Genomic DNA, 19,808 nt, shown 5'->3' on the forward strand with positions numbered 1-19,808 from the left:
ATGTTGCCCTGGACCAAGGATTTACGCGATGATGATGATGATATCTTCGACCCAGTTACGCTCGCTGATGAGCTTTTCCGCATTGATGTCTCACTCTCTCCCACACTCTTAGTGTGCCTCACATGGGGTGTGCTGCTGACAGGGGTACTGGGTGTAAGTGAAGTGTTTGAATCGTCTTCTTCCTCCTCGTCATCATCAGATGAAAAATCAACGTTTTCATTACGTGCAATTCCGGCTTTCTTAAACGCCTCTAGGTGCGGAAACCATCGGACAGGGTGCGCGCTCTTAAGATGACCTCTCTGGCCTCCGGTACCATAGTTAGAACCAAGCTTACCACGACCAACTCGAACCTTACAAATGCTACAAATGGCTACGTTTTCCATTTTTGGGCAAACACTAAAGAAGTCCCAAACTGGAGACTTGAAATGTCTTTGGGGGCCGGAGGAGGCGGCGATACTGGTGGTGGTGGTCCTGCTGCTAATGCCAGATGAAGTGGAGGATGTGGATTGCCGAACTTCAGTACGTTTTGCACTTTCACCACCACGAATTGAGGTCGAGGTGGGTACCTTCTTGCGAGGAAGAAATATGGAAGCGGTAGGTTTTGGTATACTACTTAACTCCAAATCTAATGATTCCATTTCCATTGCCTCCTCGTCGACATCATCATCACGCTCAGCAGCTTCTCGGGATAGGGTCAAAATGTCTCTTTGCTGCATGCCCGGTGGGGCTGCAGTGACCTTTGTGATGACTGGCTCGTCATCATCGTGAGAGGCTTCATCACCAGCAGTATCTGTCACTTCTTGTTGAGCCTCATCACACTCCATAGCTATGAGTTTTTCGACGACCTTCCTTTTACGCTTAGGTACATTTGTCAGATCATGGTGTGCCTCACTCTCAGGCTGCGGTGATGGTACCCAATCGTCATCCAGATCATCAGTAGGAGGTGGGCTTGAATAAGATGTAGACACCCCCCTTGATCTTTTCCTTGCTGGGGATATGGAAGACAGTGAATGATCATCAGGAGGAGTGGCTTCCAATGATACCTCGGCTTCATTGTCGATTTCCTGATGTGCCCCTACTTCGGGAGGAACAACTATTGTGGGCACTTGTGAACCTCCATGCACCTTTGCTTGCGCATCTCCTTTTGCTGCCTCTCCTTCCACATGTACTTGGGCGTGTACTTGCACATGGTGTTGTTGTTGCGGCTGTGGTTGTTCAACACTTGTCAGATGAGTTACAACAACCTGTGTTGATTCAGGGACATTGCTGCTACTTTCTTGCGATGAGCCAACATCACTGGTCGATGGTGATTGGAGAAGTACACTGACTGCCTCTGAAGCACTCAAGGGCTTTGACTTAAGTTGGCGTGGTGGTGGAGGCACTGAACCCAATGGAGCAGGGGTGCTGCTCCCAGCTTGGTCCCCAGCAGATCCTGCTGCTGCAGGCGTACTTTTTTTTTTGCTCCCAAAAAACGTGGCGGGTGGCACACCAGCCTCCTTGGTAACTTGCTTCTTCTGCTCCTTACTAGCAACTTTCTTGCTAGAGGAGCTATGGAGACCTTTTTTTGGGGCCATCTTCTTCAGAGCAGGTCAGACAGCAGGCCGCAGTTGCACGAATTGTAGAGTTGTCTGAGGCCAGACGTGACGTCGCGTGACGTTATGCTGCACACACACACCGCTGCAGGACTTCTTCCTGGCACTGGTGGTTCTCTTGAGTCTTGTGCACCTAAAAACAATGGAAGACAGAGGAACATCAGTTCAGTTATACAGCACAAAAAAAATCGAAAAACACTGCAAAATCAGCACAATCCCATTCCATCCATGCCCTCCATGATGTTTAAGTTCAAGACAGCCCACAGAAAGACTAGGCCCATGCTAGACTCAAATACCCCTGGTGAAAAGGCCACAAGTACAGGCCCAAAAAACGAAAATCACTGAAAAATCAGTACAATCCCAATCCATCCATGCCCTCCATGATGTTTAAATTCAAGACAACCTACAGAAAGACTAGGCCCATGCTAGACTCAAATACCCCTGGTGAAAAGGCCACAAGTACAGGCCCAAAAAACGAAAATCACTGACAAATCAGCACAATCCCAATCCATCCATGCCCTCCATGATGTTTAAATTCAAGACAACCCACAGAAAGACTAGGCCCATGCAAGACTCACTACCCCTGGGCATAAATAAAGGTTGAAAAGTAGGCAAAATGGTTGCAGGCCTAACAACAAAGCCTGCATTCAAAATGGCCACTTGCCTGCCAGCACATGGCCAGTGCCTGTAGCTGCACTCAAAATGGCCACCAGCCACATGGCCTGTCCCTCCCCATGAACACCCCCAAAAATCGAAAAACACTGCAAAATCAGCACAATCCCATTCCATCCATGCCCTCCATGATGTTTAAGTTCAAGACAACCTACAGAAAGACTAGTCCCATGCTAGACTCAAATACCCCTTGTGAAAAGGCCACAAGTACAGGCCCAAAAAACGAAAATCACTGAAAAATCAGCACAATCCCAATCCATCCATGCCCTCCATGATGTTTAAATTCAAGACAACCAACAGAAAGACTAGGCCCATGCAAGACTCACTACCCCTGGGCATAAATAAAGGTTGAAAAGTAGGCAAAATGGTTGCAGGCCTAACAACAAAGCCTGCATTCAAAATGGCCACTTGCCTGCCAGCACATGGCCAGTGCCTGTAGCTGCACTCAAAATGGCCACCAGCCACATGGCCTGTCCCTCCCCATGAACACCCCCAAAAATCGAATAACACTGCAAAATCAGCACAATCCCAATCCATCCATGCTCTCCATGATGTTTAAATTCAAGACAACCCACAGAAAGACTAGGCCCATGCAAGACTCACTACCCCTGGGCATAAATAAAGGTTGAAAAGTAGGCAAAATGGTTGCAGGCCTAACAACAAAGCCTGCATTCAAAATGGCCACTTGCCTGCCAGCACATGGCCAGTGCCTGTAGCTGCACTCAAAATGGCCACCAGCCACATGGCCTGTCCCTCCCCATGAACACCCCCAAAAATCGAAAAACACTGCAAAATCAGCACAATCCCATTCCATGCATGCCCTCCATGATGTTTAAGTTCAAGACAGCCCACAGAAAGACTAGGCCCATGCTAGACTCAAATACCCCTGGTGAAAAGGCCACAAGTACAGGCCCAAAAAACGAAAATCACTGAAAAATCAGCACAATCCCAATCCATCCATGCCCTCCATGATGTTTAAATTCAAGACAACCTACAGAAAGACTAGGCCCATGCTAGACTCAAATACCCCTGGTGAAAAGGCCACAAGTACAGGCCCAAAAAACGAAAATCACTGAAAAATCAGCACAATCCCAATCCATCTATGCCCTCCATGATGTTTAAATTCAAGACAACCAACAGAAAGACTAGGCCCATGCAAGACTCACTACCCCTGGGCATAAATAAAGGTTGAAAAGTAGGCAAAATGGTTGCAGGCCTAACAACAAAGCCTGCATTCAAAATGGCCACTTGCCTGCCAGCACATGGCCAGTGCCTGTAGCTGCACTCAAAATGGCCACCAGCCACATGGCCTGTCCCTCCCCATGAACACCCCCAAAAATCGAAAAAACACTGCAAAATCAGCACAATCCCAATCCATCCATGCCCTCCATGATGTTTAAATTCAAGACAACCCACAGAAAGACTAGGCCCATGCAAGACTCACTACCCCTGGGCATAAATAAAGGTTGAAAAGTAGGCAAAATGGTTGCAGGCCTAACAACAAAGCCTGCATTCAAAATGGCAACTTGCCTGCCAGCACATGGCGAGTGCCTGCAGCTGCACTCAAAATGGCCACCAGCCACATGGCCTGTCCCTCCCCATGAACACCCCCAAAAATCGAAAAACACTGCAAAATCAGCACAATCCCATTCCATCCATGCCCTCCTTGATGTTTAAGTTCAAGACAGCCCACAGAAAGACTAGGCCCATGCTAGACTCAAATACCCCTGGTGAAAAGGCCACAAGTACAGCCCCAAAAAACGAAAATCACTGAAAAATCAGCACAATCCCAATCCATCCATGCCCTCCATGATGTTTAAATTCAAGACAACCTACAGAAAGACTAGGCCCATGCTAGACTCAAATACCCCTGGTGAAAAGGCCACAAGTACAGGCCCAAAAAACGAAAATCACTGAAAAATCAGCCCAATCCCAATCCTTCCATGCCCTCCATGATGTTTAAATTCAAGACAACCCACAGAAAGACTAGGCCCATGCTAGACTCAAATACCCCTGGTGAAAAGGCCACAAGTACGGGCCCAAAAAATGAAAATCACTGCAAAATCAGCACAATCCCAATCCATCCATGCCCTCCATGATGTTTAAATTCAAGACAACCCACAGAAAGACTAGGCCCATGCAAGACTCACTACCCCTGGGCATAAATAAAGGTTGAAAAGTAGGCAAAATGGTTGCAGGCCTAACAACAAAGCCTGCATTCAAAATGGCCACTTGCCTGCCAGCACATGGCCAGTGCCTGTAGCTGCACTCAAAATGGCCACCAGCCACATGGCCTGTCCCTCCCCATGAACACCCCCAAAAATCGAAAAACACTGCAAAGTCAGCACAATCCCATTCCATCCATGCCCTCCATGATGTTTAAGTTCAAGACAGCCCACAGAAAGACTAGGCCCATGCTAGACTCAAATACCCCTGGTGAAAAGGCCACAAGTACAGCCCCAAAAAACGAAAATCACTGAAAAATCAGCACAATCCCATTCCATCCATGGCCTCCATGATGTTTAAGTTCAAGACAGCCCACAGAAAGACTAGGCCCATGCTAGACTCAAATACCCCTGGTGAAAAGGCCACAAGTACAGCCCCAAAAAACGAAAATCACAGAAAAATCAGCACAATCCCAATCCATCCATGCCCTCCATGATGTTTAAGTTCAAGACAACCCACAGAAAGACTCAGTGCACCCACCACTGAGTACCCCTGGGCAAATGGCCCCAAAACAGCCCAAAAATCGAAAATTCCAAAATTTTTGTTGCAACAACTGTAATGCCCCAAACAAACTTACTTGTAAAATTTCTAATCCAACAGTGATCCAAAGAAAGTCAAAAAGGCCTCAAATCCAAAGATCCAGCAGCATCCACAAAAAGTAATCCTTCCAGCTCCAGATCCAAATGAAAAGTGACCAGGAGATGGACAAAGCACTGGGAGGAGCCTGCTGAACAGGAACAGGAAGTTGAAGACTGTGGGGCACTTCCTTCCTCCCACCCCCCTCCCTCCCTCCCCAAAATGGACTCCTCGCTAAAAAAGTGCAGGCAAATGTCAACCTAAGGAGTTATTCAGATAAAAATCATCATTTCAAGAAGGTTTATGCTGCTTGCTGGTGGATTTCTTGTGCAGAATTGCAAATTTTATATTTTCGCTTGTGCGAGATTCTTGCTGCTCGCCGCATCTCAAATCTCGCAATTGCGAAGTACCGCGAGACGTAATCTCGCCGTACTCGCGTTGACAAACTATCGCTGGCAAGCCGCGATGACGTAATCGCGCTCGCCAGTTCCCGCGGGATCACACAGCAAGATCCAAAATGGCACAGCACTCGCAAACTATCGAGAAAAACAACTCGGCAAACGATGATGAACGCCGCGCGCCGCAAAAATTGTATCACCAACGCCGCGCGCCGCATAAAAAATCCGCTGGGTGCGAATTTGCGGATTTTGCGGGAAATTCGCAAATCTCGCGGATTGCGAATTTCCCAAAAATCCGCAAAATCCACGAGCGAAACGGATTTTCCGCCCATGCTTAGAATGGACAGATACAAGGTGTCCAATTACAATGAGTGATCACTCGAGTGGATCTATTTATCTGAAACACAGCATGCCATCAATTGGGCGGGAAAGGCAAAGGTACAAGGCTATATCATAGATTTCTCGTGAGAGGTTAAGAGTTAAAACTAGACACCCCCAACAAATTGTTCTCCAAATATTGCTATAGTATGACGCAAAAACCAAAAGTGAAATTTTAAAAAACATACATAAGTCCAGGAAAGAGAGATGTTTTCCACACTATACGTTTGGTAAAAAACTCTGTTACACTTTATTCTATTACAGCAATTTCTCATTATTACAATAATTTAAAAACACATGTTATACATTTTATTATAAAAAAAATTTTGATTAAAAACAAAGAATCAAAACAGTCGACGCGGCGTTTCAGTATTTTTGATAGTAGACCTTCTTCAGGACTGATTCTAAATGAATTTAAAAACACAGAGTTACCATTCTTTTTTTGGTACAGATTCAACATGCATCTCTCTTCTATCTGGAACGTATCATCATCTCTTACATAACAGTTCATACTCTACTTTTTTCTTTTTTCTTATAGTCCCTTTTTGTATCCTTTAGTCTTTCTTGCTACAACAAGGTACTACACAATATATAGGTCCAATTTTTCTAGCATTTTCTAAACATGATGTTATTTTAACCTATTAATCACTCTGCCTCTACACTACTACACTTGTTACTAAACTAATGAGGTTTGCCTTTCCCTTGGACTCTGTCCACTGCTGTTATCCACTTCTCTTGCACACAATGCGAGCATATGTATAAGGTTCTTATTTTACTATGTACCTTATTCATGGTAGATGTCATGTCTCCAAACACATCGTCGCTGTGGGTGTTTCGGCGGGAGGAGGGCTGTGGATGGGTGCCGGCTGCTTTATTACGAACGGCCTACTGGAACGCAGTGCCCACACCCTCCTCCCTTGGACTAATAGGACCACCTGTCCACTTCTATTTCTGCAAATTACTCAGTATACGATTTGAGACAGACACAAATTAAGGTTGCAAGAACGTTCTCACTGCTCAGGAACCCTGTAAAGCATTGTCTTCATCGCCCATTAACATGCTTACAGTCCAACCCTGATTGTTCGGCATTGGAATGAAATAATATATATTCCGGCTCGCACATCAGGATTACAGTGTCTGGGAAGGCGCCCCTTGGACCCCGGTTCCTCTTACATTCTCTTTAAAAGCGACGTACCACAAATTTAAAGCCCTGAAGAAGTCCCAGCTTGGGACGAAACGCGTCGGCTGTATGTTTTACTGCAAACTGAAAATAAAGATTATCAGAAGACTATCAACATCTCTTTGAGAAATAATTCTTCATTGTGCCTAATACCATTTGCACTTATTGTCTAGCCAATTAGATAGCGGCTAGTTTAAAACCCAAGAAAACAGACAGTCAGTGTTTCCTTTCGTTTCGGGATAATCCGATCGTTGGACACACGGACTGACTGCCAGGAGACAAGGAGCGGGGAGGCCGACCTAAAGACTAAGGGTAAGTGAAATATAAAACCAGGTCACGTCCTATGAGAAAGATCGAAGCCCCAGTGTAATGCCGGCCGAGTGCCATTTCCCGCCAATAGCGAGTTGTAGAGAGGGTGGGGTGGTAATACTCAAACCCTTAGAAACACGTTTTTAGTATAAAAAGAGAAGGGGAAAGTCAAATTGTCAATTAGATGACTAACAACAAGTAAAATATACCAATTATGCGTATTTGTCTTTTTCTGTCGCCAAAATACAGAACGGACCGAATTTAAAACGGACCATAGTTTATAGAAACTACACTCGACACCTAAATTAAATAGGTAAAGAGACGGCAACCAGAAACTATAGAACGGTGGCTCCTCCTGGCGGTTAAATACACTGCAAATTCATGCTACAGAAACAGGTATATAAATAAATAAAATACCAAAGAAATTAAGTAATAAGCGAACTGGTAGCTACACAAATAAATTTTATTTATTTTGCCTTGTGTAACAGAAAGAAACTTGATGGGTAGAAGAATGAACAATAGACACGACAACCCAAAGAAATATTGAGAACATTCCTTCATCCAATAAGGTATTATTTCTCGATCAGAAATACTCAAGAGATTAAGTAAAGAGTCCATATATTTGCCCTGAAATAAGCAACTACATCAAGAAATGTTTATTCCACACAGTGACATCGTAACTTGAATAAGTACGTAGAAAACCCTGGGACCGGTCTATTATTCCGAAGCCCATAGTTTGTACATGGGAAGAGAACATCATTACTCCATGGAGACATGACATCTACCATGAATAAGGTACATATTAAAATAAGAACCTTATACATATGCTCGCATTGTGTTCAAGAGAAGTGGATAACAGCAGTGGACAAAGAGTCCAAGTGAAAGGCAAACCTCATTAGTTTAGTAACAAGTGTAGTAGTGTAGAGGCAGAGTGATTAATAGGTTAAAATAACATCATGTTTAGAAAATGCTAGAAAAATTGGACCTATATATTGTGTAGTACCTTGTTGTAGCAAGAAAGACTAAAGGATACAAAAAGGGACTATAAGAAAAAAAAAAAAGTAGAGTATGAACTGTTATGTAAGAGATGATGATACGTTCCAGATAGAAGAGAGATGCATGTTGAATCTGTACCAAAAAAAGAATGGTAACTCTGTGTTTTTAAATTCATTTAGAATCAGTCCTGAAGAAGGTCTACTATCAAAAATACCGAAACGCCGCATCGACTGTTTTGATTCTTTGTTTTTAATCAAAAATTTTTTTATAATAAAATGTATAACATGTGTTTTTAAATTATTGTAATAATGAGAAATTGCTGTTATAGAATAAAGTGTAACAGAGTTTTTTACCAAACATATAGTGTGGAAAACATCTCTCTTTCCTGGACTTATGTATGTTTTTGAAAATTTCACTTTTGGTTTTTGCGTCATACTATAGCAATATTTGGAGAACAATTTGTTGGGGGTGTCTAGTTTTAACTCTTAACCTCTCACGAGAAATCTATGATATAGCCTTGTACCTTTGCCTTTCCCGCCCAATTGATGGCATGCTGTGTTTCAGATAAATAGATCCACTCGAGTGATCACTCATTGTAATTGGACACCTTGTATCTGTCCATTCCCAGTGGGGACGTTTTCACCTTTAAAAGCTTAGGGCCTAATGACACTCAGAGTCATCATTTTCATGACTTCCTGTCTGTGCACTGCCATGGACTGCATATTCTTATACCTTGGTACTGGATTTTTGCCCAAACGTGACTTCCAAATATGGAAGAGGATATTGTACTTTGTATGTTTTTCCCTTCTACTAATTTTCCTGGCATTTGCTCTAACTCACTAAATGATTGTCTGGTGGGCCCCTGTTAGGTGAGCAAAATGGCGTCGGCAAGTCAGGCAGATTGTCAGTTTGTTAATGTTGGTCCTGACCACAGAAACTCCATCAACATAGATTTACCCTAAGTCACTGCATTTTACCAGTGACTTTCATGGTGTACAGTTAGCTAGGTAGAGAGATTCCCGGTGGTTTTGAGGATTGTCTTGCAAGAGACTTCAAGGGCAAAAGATTCTGAATCTATCTGCAAGATATAGTATGGGCAGCCACTCAGTTAACTGCTTCCTCTTTTGCCAACAATTGCTTATTGGAGATGTGAAGCGCCAAGTTGCTAGTATTTGGGCATAAGTTCTTGACTAATAAGCTGACTTGTGCTAATGTAAAAAACAATTTGGTGTTTGAATTTTTAAAGAACTGTGTGTCGAAACATGCAAGAGTATCAATCATTTTTTACAGCACTTTTCCTACATACTTCTGAAATAGGGTAAACGATGAAGCAGTAATGCTTTAATTTCTTGCTGGCAGGTGTGCTCCTTTTCCTTGTTCCAGTACTTAAGACAGGCTTCTGCAGTGTCAGTATGTGCAGTAGAGTAGCCAGGATGCCATTGGTCCTAGTTCAAGCAAGGAAAATGGGTCCTGCGACTGTTGTTGGGGAAGTAAAATACACCATAGTCAGGGTTCAATTGGCCCCTCAGTGCTCTGGGCCTGACTGCTACTGCACCAGTGGTAGCTGTGTCCCAGGATATGTGGCTTGAGGAATCATCACAGAAGAAAAGAAGGAGTAAGCAGCCTTTATAGACAGGTTTGGCTGGATTAAAGTAATATTGCAGTAGATTGTCTGTCATGGAGGTGTGGACACCTCGTGTTGTAAGTGCTGGGACGAAGAAAAGGATCAGAGCCATGATATTGCCGAGAAATGATCAGGATATTGGTCTAAAAGAAAGTAAATGCTTAGAACGCCCTTCCTAAACATAGAATAAGCATTATTGTGAGAAGTTAGCCTGATATGTGATGTCCACTATTCTAGTCAGCACCGTGTATCAGTCCAAACAACCCTTATGGTGATGGTTGTAAAGTCAACCTTATAGACCAGCTATCCTAGAGGAAGCATGGACAAAGCTGTCTTAGGCTAAAATTTCAGAGGGCATGTAAAGCCAGGTGTTTTACCATATGTAACCCCTTGATTACCAAATGAAAGGACACCACAGAGGATATATATAAAATATATATGTATTTATTTCTAAACAACCCCTCTGAGCTCTTTATGAGATCAGAGGCACAAACATAACAAGATACTTAACTATCACACAATAAGTTGCACAAAATACAGTAGAGCCCTAGGGGCACTTCAAACCATATATTAAAATAGTGGTATAAGAACCACGTCAGGAACAAAGGATAGGCCTAGGGCCTAGGGAATCGCTGGGGCTAAACTGTACTACCAAAGGATAGGAAGAAGGAGGCCCACGGGAGGAGTGTGCAGTGTCTTTACACACACGCAAGTTACCATGGAGTTAGAATGGGAACAAAAGAATTGGAAACTAGATCTTTTAGGTCACTTCCGGATGGACTAGGAGAAAGCTACTTGAAAGTTAGACACTAGGATAGTTAATACCCACAGGAGCACCAGAGTACTCGCGTTACCTCACCCACAGGAAGCGGGTGCGTAGGTGTCAAAGTGTATCGGGTTTCGTTGCTGAATCCTATGGAGCCTTGGAGAAAGATGCTGCAGGCGACCAGGAAAGAAGTGTCCGGTTGGATCCAAGGGCGGATCGAGGATGAAGAGTACCTGAAAGCAGAGGGGACAGAGTCTGGGTCACTAGCCAGTGACCAGGAAGGAACCAGGCGATGTCGCAAAGCAATCAGGTGATGTTGTGAAGCTTGTCTCTGCAGCCACGTGGACCAGGAGGCATTGACGACAACCAGGAGTCAGGCACGGACTGTCCCACAAAGGCTCTCGCTGTCGGCAGTGTCGGATTCCGGATTGGAGTCAACAAGCCTTGGCTGGCTAAGGCAACCCACGCAGGAATCGAAGATGGCTTCTTAATCAGACCAGCAAGGTTTGATGGGCTGCTCCTTTTCAGGGGATCAATGGTCAGTCTGGAGCAATCAGACCAGTAGTGTAGGTTCAAGATTTCGTCGTCACAGAGGCCACTAGCCAACGGGCAAGTGACCGGACAGACACTTCAAGCAGGAAAAGGCAAAAGGGCCCCACGCAGCACTCGTGGAGTGTGGGGGGATGATCTTTGGTGCAGATGATGCTCGGGGCTGGGGCTTCTCAATCCCCAAATGCACTACTTCGAGGGTGCCTCAGAAGTTGCACTGAAAGCAATTCTCTGGCTTTCCAAGATGGCCGGTCCCAGGTCTCACGCTGCCTCCACGGGTCTCAGCTTTGCTGTGGTTGTGGATCGGGCTGAAGGAAGTCTGGAAGTCAGGCTCTGTGTTCTGGCTCCAGTGGGAGCGATGACAAAGCAGACCGTTGATCGTTTGATGGTGCCTGCTTGTGCAGGCTGCTCACTCCTTGACCACAAGGGAGATTATTCAGTCTTCTATCTTCAAGTAGAACATCGAAGGTCCAGAGTTTCGTTACAAGTTTCAGTCAGGATTAATCTAAAGTCTTGGGACTCAGCTCCTGCCTATATACCAAATCTAGGGGCTGGATTACCTGCTAGGTCCCTCCTAAGGGTGGGACCAGGGAAGGGGGTGGTTATACCCCTTTTCCCTTTGTCCAGTAGTTTTGTGCCAGAGCTGGGGCTGGAGTGCCCCAGCACCGGTTTGAACTAGACTATGCATGGGACACCTTGTGTGCCCCTAGCAGTGTCTCGTTTCATTCAGCCGTCCCTGCCCCAATACACTAGAGCCTGTCTGGGGTGGTGCTAGCACCTCCCAAGACAGGAAACCTATTGTCCAAGCCTCCCTCGCTGGAAGGACTCCCAGCAGCAGGAGGTCAGACTTGTGTCTGTGGCAGCAGCATCCATTTTGTGATGCTGAGGCTCTGGTTAACTTTAACCGGGATTAGTAGGAACAACATGTCTTCTCCCTCTAGAAGGGTGGAATGCTACCCCCGTCACCAGAACTGGCGAGGGGGTCATATTCCAAAGCGTATGACACCTTACACGACATGTTTTGATAAAGCCAAACCAGAGTTAGCATTTAACCGCGAGGTTCATAATGCACTTAAGAGTATATGGTATGGCTATATCCTAGAACAGCTATAAGGACATGGTTCCGAAAGCTGCAGACAGGCCCAGCTCATGCTAGAGCCTCATCTCTCATAAAACTAAGCACTCTGCCTCCAGGATTGTTAAGGCCTGCCATAGGGGTGATTTATAGGTGTATATGTGTCTAGATATAAGGTTAGATATAGGAATACTATATCTAAGCAATGGGTGATTACACGACCTTGCCTCAGCTGAGTGATCAGCCAGTTGTGTCAGTTTGGATGGCCAGCAAAAGATAAGCTGCAGCCCCTGGTAGGCCTTGGATGCACCTATGCCCTGGGTACCTATAGTACACTGTACAGGGGCTCATAAGGTGACCCAATTCCCAATTGGTAAAGTACATTGAGTCAATTTTACAGAGAGAGCAGATAGCCTGGGGCCCTGATTAGCAGGAACTCAGGCCAACTAAGTCGAAAACCAGCAAAACACTAGGCAAAAAATCTGGGGTAACCATAGTCAGGTATCCACCTTCCTACAATTATCTTATGCAGAATTAATTATACTAAACATATTTAGGTCTTATTTAAAGTTTTGTGAATGAGAAACTCCATCACCACATTAAAAGTGCACTATATTCTATGGCACTTGTAATAGAGCAGACAGAATATCCGCCAAGCTTTGATGCAGTATCCCTTCAGCTCTAAACAAGGCCCTTGGAATTAAGAAAATTCTCTCAAAATAACTTTCGTTTTTTCTACGTTTCTCTCACAATTCATTCCACCAAACTGCCTCTGTAAATTGCCTCTGGTTGTCATATGTTGTCACCCTGGGTACTTCTATTTATATTTTTGTAGCATGTTCTGCTGAAGCTGTCAGCTACAACATCCCATTTATTGGTAAATCTAAAACTTAAGTCTAGAGCTCCTCTAATGAACAGGCTGTCTAACAAGCCTTGGTGCCAAGCAGTACATGGGGGACAGGTTATCACCCTGTGGATGTTGCATCACACCTTGACTTCAAAATCGAAGACAGACTTCATCTCATTATGTATCCTCCCTAGGGTCAGGCATTGTTGAGGCCTCGTGCATGAGAGGTAATCTTAGGTATGGAATGCCAACAATCAGACACCTGCAGCACAGAGCAAATATGCCCTGTGAATTGCACACTACTTGAATGAAATCGTTTGCTTTTATTTTTTATATTTTCAATCCAGTCTCGGTTCAATTAGGGTCAGCATTTACATTTTAAAGCATTAAACGGAAAAATAGAAATATTAATAAAAATGATTTATGCCATGCTGGTGAAAATAAATGTGGCCCAATAAATCATGTTATTGGAAATAAGTACTACTAATAATCATGCATTCAAATAATAATTGCTACTGTGCAGAGGTCAAATTGGACGTTGTTGCTGCAGTGGAGCCTAACTGGAGAAACCCTGCTTACTATATATGACATATGTCATATGGCAAACGCGTTACTGAGGAAAACAACTGGTCGGATGCCCACAAGGTCTGAAAATTAGATTTTATATTGCTTCAAGGATTTAACCCTTTGTAACCTGGTTCTGGTTAAACATCTTCAAATGCAATTAGATTACACATTATAGTATATAGAATACTTGCTAATGTGCAGACTGCAGTAGGCCATTTATCTAGATTCTTTCTTTAACCTGCTAATAATAAAATCAATATGTCTTCCAGCGACCAGGCATCTAATGCAGATAATATGTTGTCCCACACACAGTTACTACACTTAACACCTGTAGACACTGACGCCCCTATATCGCCCCTTACGCACTCATTTTCATCCCATTCGCCAAGACCATTGACTTGAAGAGATCTCCCTATCACTGTTAATCAAACAGCAGCTTAAAATGAATAGTCTAACCCATTATAAACACACACTCAGAGGAGTACATGAACCAAAACTCCCCTCTATGTGCACAAGAGTACTTCAACCCATTCCTCAATCTTCATTGGAAACCATTAACAAACTGACTATACGCAAAATCATTGAATCATCGTAAGCCTTAACCCAACCTCATACATCCAGGCCACCACCACTCACACTGACATGCGCATTAGGCTCTGTATCTCTCATACCCAACTTGACACCCTTAGATCTACCCGGAAACACCCTCCGTACCTCAACCACTTTTGACAGAAGTGCCTCATGAACCCCCTAAACATTGGCAATGATTATCACACACCGGGTCTCACCATAAATTGGTTGGTTCAGTGATGGATAGGCTGTGATATTCAATGACTTCTAACGGCCAAATTCAAAATAATAAATGAAAATAGAGACAACAAGGAGGATCTACTGTGATGCCAGGACCTGTGAGGAAATCATATTTATCTACTCTTCATTTGTTTACTTGTTTGTCAATTAAATTATTCTTCATTAAGCCACTGAGGTTCGTTTTAGGCTAGTTCCAATATTTTTAGGACTCGTCAACGGCAAATATGAAACATAATAATAACATTTGGACCAATACTACAACACCAATGAATGGTGTAGTAAGTTGTAGTACACATAGGCAAACACTCCACCAATCAACAGCCACATAGTCCTCATGCTCACTGATGCGCAGCACTTCTTCTGCTTTTCTTTGGTACTGTCAGTGAGTTAAGCGCTCCTTTTAATCCTTTACTTTAGGTTAATTAATTCTGCCATACTTGGTCATTGCGTTAAACAGGTATTTCTCATATTCTAGATTGGCATTTAATCGTGTTATATAGTCTGTATATATATAGCTGTAGGCCGTATAGGCCATGTTCACCTGCCCGACTTGGCATTGTGTCTTGAGTGTAGGTCTTATGGGACTGAAGAGCATGGATGATGGACCACTGAGCAAGTCATTTAAGCACCCAATCTACCTCCTGGCTGGGTTTTAGCCCTGAAGCAGAAGCAGGCTCCTTGTGACCGCAGAGCGCAGGTAATTGATCTGATGGCCTATAGACCACGGAGCCCTCAGGTCCTTACTCACACTGCACAACCATCCGCTGTTGCTCTCTTTCCTGCATTTCGGGACTCATGAAGCTTGGGTCTAGTGCTGACCTCATGACCTTCAAATTTAAGAGCGGGCGCCCTCCCAACACATACGCTAAGGCAAAACCCTCAAGTCTTGCGGGAGAATGCTGACACAGGAAACATCCATTAGTACGCGGACATTTGTTTGCGTACCATTACTACGCAAGCGTTAGTACGCATGCGATATAACAGCTCGTAGCCTTTAGTACACATGCTGTTACATCCCATGTGTTGTACAACGCAGGCGTAGGGGACGGGTGCCGCTTTTGGATGTTGTCAATGCAGAAATTTGCTCCGAGGGTCTGCTTCTGGTGCTTTTCCGGGTCTGCTGCTGGTGCTTTTCCGGTTCTCCTGCTGCTTTTCCTGGTGCAGGCGTGGATGTAGGAAGCCCACTACCAAGGAAGCCGGAGGAAGCAAGAAGGGGGAAAAGATTGAAACCATGCATGGTAGGAGGTAAGTGGGGCTGTGTAGGGATGTGTAGGTGCCTTGTACGGTCATGCAGGGTTGTGTACCTGTGTAGGGTTGTGTACTTGTGTTTCTGTAGTGTAGAGTAGTGTTGGGGGTCGTGTAGGGTAGTGTACCTGCATTTGTCTGGTGTAGAGTAGGGACAGGATTGGAGCTAGGGGCAGGGTCGTGCTGGGGGTAGTGTTGTAGGGTTTAGGGTAGTGTTCTGTTATAGTGTAGTGTAGGGTACTGTTGTAGGGTGGTGTTGTGCAGGGTAGTGTTTGGGAGTAGGGATGGTTATGTAGGTGTAGTGTAGAGTAGTGTATTTGGGTGTAGGGTAGTGTAGGGGGTTGTGAAGGGTATTGTTTGGGAGTAGGGAATGGACTGGGGGTAGGGTCAGGGTCATGCAGGGGGTAGTGTTTTGCAATTTAGGGTAGTGTTGTGGTGTTAGTATAGTGTATGGTAGTTTTTTAGGGTTTAGGGTAGTGTCGGAATGTCGTGCAGGGTAGTGTTTCAGTGTAGAGACAGGACTGGGGGTAGGGGCAGGGTCGTGCTGGGGTAGTGTTTTAGGGATTAGGGTAGTATTGTGGGGTTAGTGTAGTGTAGTGTATTGTTTTAGGGTTTAAGGTAGTGTTGGAGGTTGTGCAGAGTAGTGTATTTGGGTGTAGGGTAGTGTAGTGTTTTAGGGTTTAGGGTAGTGTTGTGGGATTAGTCTAGTGTAGGGTAGGGTTTTAGGGTTTAGGGTAGTGTCGGCGGTTGTGCAGGGTAGAGTTTGTGAGTAGGGACAGGACTAGGGCCAGGGGCAGGGTCGTGCTGGGGGTAGTGTTTTAGGGCTGAGGGTAGTGTTGTAGTGTTAGTGTAGAGTAGTTTACTTTTTTAGTGTTTAGTGTAGTGTCGGGGTTGTGTTGGGTAGTGAATGAATGTAGGGAGAGGAGTAGGGGAATGTGTATGTTAGTGCAGGGGGTAGTGATTTAGGGTTTTGGTAGTGTTTTAGTGTTTTAGATGTGTAGGGTAGTGTATTTTCTATAGTTTTGCGTTTTACATTTTTATTTTTTAATCTGACGTTATTCCGCATAGCATTTTTATTACTAGGCAAGTTTTTACTTAGCATACATTAACACTTTCAATGTAAAGGTATGCGAAGTAAAAACTTGTGTAGTAACAGCTATTGCTTAGTAATAACCGCGTAGTAATAGCATGCGAAGTAATGGCATGCGAAATAACGTCTCATATTCTACTGACACATGTGGCTCTTGTGATTAAGGGCTAAGTCATAATTGGCTAACATGAGTCGTTTGTTACCTGCACCATGCCTAGACAAGCACAGGGATATATTTATAAGTGGGTCAGAAATACTCCGATCTTTAATGCTGAGCCCACTAGCAAGGGCAGTATTATCGCAAAGAGCAAGTGATTAGCTTTAATTAATCTAAAATTACTGATCAACATGTTTGCTGGCCAGAGTTTTTCTTGGCAGAATAGATGGAGGCTGGAATATGTTCATGGAGTTCTTCAGCCAGATTTTCAGGAATTGGAATCTGATGAATGCGACTCTCAGCTAACTAAGCCCAGGCAGTGAACTCTGCTCCGTTCGCATTATGTAGAGTTTTCCACACTCTGCACCTCATGAAGCATACAGAGTTCCGAAAAACGTAGCTATGCATAGCAGAGTGTCTTTCCTCACTTGCACTCCCCAACATCAAGTTGGCAAGCCCGAGTGAGGAAAATCCACCTCCAGGCGAGATTTTTCTTGCACGCTCTCTTCAACATTAAGTTGGCGAGTGCAAGCGGGAAAAATGCCCCTCCCAGCGAGATTTCTTAACCCGGGCGGTCAGATTTCTCAATGGCGACGGTTGCGGCAGGTCGCGGGAAGTTGGGGATGGTCACAACCGTTCGTGTTGAGGACCTTTCTGTTCGCAATGAGAAAGTTGCCTCTCAAGTAGAAAATCTGCTCAAGCGGTACAAAAGAAGCTGCGCCGTCTTGCACTATGCATGGTGCCATTCACATTGATTTTCAAGCGCAGGACAAACACTAGGGGTGGGCTTAATTTGCGTAAGGGACTTACGCAGAGAGGCACAGAGATGGAACCAATCTCCGCACTCTCCGCATAGTTCTGTTACGGACCCTTCGCCTTCCGCCCACCCGCCTCCCACCCGCAGTATTAGATAACCTTAAAAAGCAATAAATAATATTTAAAATAACTTTACCTTATCGGCGGCGTCCCCAGGCTTCCTTCCATCTCCATCTTCTGGGAACTACGCATGCACGGGAGCCCGCGCATGCGCATTCCTCGCCAGGAATTCAGAAAGGTCTAACCAAAGCGACAAAACAGCATTTCAGAGATAACGAACACTCAGTCGCTACCCCAACAGTTCTTTAGGAAGCATATAAGACAGTGCTCCGGGGTCAGGCCATTTTGTTAATTGCTGGCCACAGAAAAGACAAACAGAAACAAGTAGAAACTCTAGAACAGGAAGTGAGCCAATCGGAGAGATCACATGCCCAGGACCCCACTGCAGACAACGCCCAACACCTTCACTTGAAAAAGCAGGGTTACAAAGAATACATGTGAGAGGAAATGAAAGCTCGATTTTTAGCCACTCAACACAAAATATATGAAGTGGGAGATAAAGCGGGGGAAATTCTGGCCTGGCTAGATAAGAGATAGAGAGCTAGCCGGTGGGTGACAAAGCTACAACTGCATGAGGGAGACCCCATAACAGACCCGCAGAAGGTCCTAGACGCACTAGCTGTGCATTACAAGAAAATTTACACTGCAGCGACCACAGCTACAGTTGAGGAGGCACAGGCATTTCTCAGGGTTATCAGTATGCCCACGCTCACACTTGAGGATGAACAAGCCCTTGATACAAACCTCAATGCAGATGAATTAGCATTGGCCATAGGCACAACACATTCTGGGAAAGCCCTTGGACCTAATGGTATACCCATTGAACTCCACAAAAAAACAGCAACAGCACTCACTCTGCATGTACTAAATATGTATGTAGCTAGCCTAAAAGCTGGAGAACTCCCCAGAGACCAGTGAAAAGAGACAATAACAGCATTTTACAAACCTGGAAAGCCTGCCCAGGAATGTACGTCATACCGTCCCATTTCACTGCTTAATGCAGAGGCCAAAATACTGGCTAAAACTCTGGCGGCTATATTGACACCCCATCTCACAAATCAGTACATCCTGACCAATCCAAATTCATGCCGGGTAGGAATACTGACTCAACCTGAGATGATTACGTAGAGTAATGGCTCATATAACCACGATCCAAGAAGCAGCAGCATTTTTTTCATTAGACGCGCGCATGACTTTCGATATGGTTGAGTGGCCCTTCCTGTTTGCTGTCCTTAAACACATGGGCTTCGGCCCTAAATTCTGCGCTTGGGTCTAACTGCTGTGTATAAAACCCTTGCACATGTAGTGGTAAACGGTCGAATCTTAGCTAACTTCCCACTTGAGCGTGGAACACGTCAAGGCTGCCCCCTAATGCCGCTCTTATTCGCCCTGGCACTCGAACCGCTGGCAGCCTGGTTAAGGAGGGACCCATCATGCAAGGCCTTAGGTGGACAGAGGGATGGGAGGACTGTATATCTCTGTATGCAAATGATATACTATTGTACGTAGCTTCCCCCAGACGCTCCATCAGCAGGCTCCTGGGCATATGCAAAACGTAAGGCAAATTCTGTGGGTACACTATTAATTGGGCAAAATAAATCCTTTATATCCTACATGGTCCCCCACTGAAACTCCCGAAGGGGTGTAGTCTACAAATTGCAGAAGGATGCTTTAAATACTTGGGAATTTACATTACACCACAAGCAGAGGAATTTATCAAAAAGAACCTCCTAGCACCCCTGCAAAGACTCCGCCAAGATACAAAGCACTGGCGCTCCTTGCTATTGACGCTGCTTGGAAGAGCTGCACTTTTCAAGATTATGGCACTCCACTGATTCCTATATGTCCTTCAAAACACCCCATTTCTGGTCCCTT

Source organism: Lissotriton vulgaris, chromosome 1_1, assembly GCF_964263255.1.
Source record: "Lissotriton vulgaris chromosome 1_1, aLisVul1.2, whole genome shotgun sequence".
Classification (NCBI taxonomy): domain Eukaryota; kingdom Metazoa; phylum Chordata; class Amphibia; order Caudata; family Salamandridae; genus Lissotriton; species Lissotriton vulgaris.